The sequence below is a fragment of the Amphiura filiformis genome, chromosome 18 (genome assembly GCF_039555335.1).
Source record: "Amphiura filiformis chromosome 18, Afil_fr2py, whole genome shotgun sequence".
Taxonomy (NCBI): Eukaryota; Metazoa; Echinodermata; class Ophiuroidea; order Amphilepidida; family Amphiuridae; genus Amphiura; species Amphiura filiformis.
In genome coordinates this window covers 26,578,211-26,580,335 of record NC_092645.1, presented here as the reverse complement: position 1 = coordinate 26,580,335, position 2,125 = coordinate 26,578,211, and the positions used below count along the sequence as shown (strand labels likewise).

The 2,125-nt window shown below is 32.5% G+C and overlaps 1 long non-coding RNA gene across 1 annotated transcript in view; it reads right to left on the bottom strand.

Moving 5' to 3' along the window:
- The window catches only part of LOC140140060 (uncharacterized), a 197,827-nt gene that overhangs the window by 27,722 nt on the left and 167,980 nt on the right, over positions 1-2,125 (bottom strand). The window lies entirely within an intron of this gene.

Here is a 2,125-nt window from a genome sequence, read left to right as displayed (position 1 = left end):
CGCTGTCATTTGTTGTGTGTTTCAAGAATTTTTTTGCAAACTGTCACTAAAATTCACTGAATATAACCAAATTGCAAATGTTGCGATCAGATTATTTATAGACCAATGTATCTATATTGCATCTAAAAAGGCAGCCTAATTTTTGTTGACTCCTTTTGTTTGTAATGTTAGAAATGTTGCAAAAGTTTAAAATTTAGCAAAATTGTCCATTTCTTCATAGTGAAAACGCTAAAGGTGAACGAACTTTTTGAAGTCGAAATGGCGGATGTGACGGGTTTCATATTTGCTATTTTTGTATAGGTAACCTTTCAACCCAAACCTTTTTGTCGGCTGCTTCAAGAAAGAAAGAAAGAAAGAAAGAAAGAAAGAAAGAAAGAAAGAAAGAAAGAAAGAAAGAAAGAAAGAAAGAAAGAAAGAAAGAAAGAAAGAAAGAAAGAAAGAAAGAAAGAAAAGAAAGAAAGAAAGAAAGAAAGAAAGAAAGAAAGAAAGAAAGAAAGAAAGAAAGAAAGAAAGAAAGAAAAAAGAAAGAAAGAAAGAAAGAAAGAAAGAAAGAAAGAAAGAAAGAAAGAAAGAAAGAAAGAAAGAAAGAAAGAAAGAAAGGAAGGAAGGAAGGAAGGAAAGAAAGAAAGCGCCTAAATGAACACACAAACAAGTTAGGCCTATGCCGGGGGCCTATGTTATTGTAGACCCGATTGTAGATAACATAGGGCCTATTGCCAATATTGTATGACAATTCTCAGCACAATATTAAAATATTTAGAAATCAATAGGGCCTCAGACATGCATGTAGTAAAAGTGCCATGGCTTTGCAATTATTCACGCAAGACATAAAAGTAGGCCTATATATATTTATATAGGCAAGACATCAATGAATTTCAATATAAATACAGATTTGGTGTAAAGAAAATCACAAAAAAGTGAATTTTTGGCAATTTTTGTTCCAAAAATGTTTGTTTTGTTTTTTTCTTAGTCTTGAGGCACCATTCCAAAAACGGTTTTTTTAGTTTTTTGATATTGGCCTTATTTTTTTAGATATTGACCATATAGGCATCAAAATTAACTTTTTAAAATTCACAAAGTCGACACAAACGCCTATTTGCACACAATGATGCCTAAAATCGGAAATAGACCAAAATATAAAAAAATGAGAAAACCGTTTCTCATCATGCTTTTTATGATCAGCATAATTGCTTACCTATAGGCCTAGATGCTGTAGGCCTATTTATTGAGTTATCGTGTACCTAAATCGTCATTTTACCGAGAAAATGAACATTGAAATAAAGGCCGTTGAAGTTAAGTGGTCACATTTTGCACTTTGTTCGAAGCTCAGCCTCACACTATGCGGCATTTCTCGTTTACCCCCAATTTACCCTATAGGGCTATGCAGTGCAGCGTGGTTACGGTTCGCTACGGTTCGCTATCTCTAAGGTTCGCTATCTCTAAGGTTCGCTAATTACGAAAAAGGTCCGCTATACCTAAGGTTCGATATCACTAATTTTAAATAAGGTTCGCTATCTCTAATTTTAAATAAGGTCCGCTATCACTAATTTATTGAAGGTTCGCTATCTCTAAGGTTCGCTATCACTAATTTAAAATAAGGTCCGCTATCTCTAATTTTAACAATCCCGGTATCCCTAAGGTTCGCTATCTCTAATTTTAAATAATAATCTATATCTCTCTAAATTCCAGGGACTTATTAAAATGACAAAACTATGAAAAGACTTAAAATTCAAATCTAATGGATTTAAATTGTACTCTAACAAAGATTTGAATTTTAAGTCTTTCAAAAGTTTTGTCATTTTAACAAGTCTCTTAGACTTATTTTTAAATCTTAGAAATTTAGAGAGTAAGCTTCGCTATCTCTAAGGTTCGCTATCTCTAAGGTTCGCTATCACTAATTTCAAATAAGGTTCGCTGTCTCTAATTTTAAATAAGGTTCGCTATCTCTAATTTTAAATAAGGTTCGCTATCTCTAATTTCAAATGAGAGATAGCGGACCTTATTTGAAATTAGAGATAGCGGACCTTATTTAAAATTAGAGATAGTGGACCTTATTTAAGATTAGTGATAACGAACCTTAGGTATAGCGAACCTTAATCGAAATTAGTGATAATGAACCTTAGAG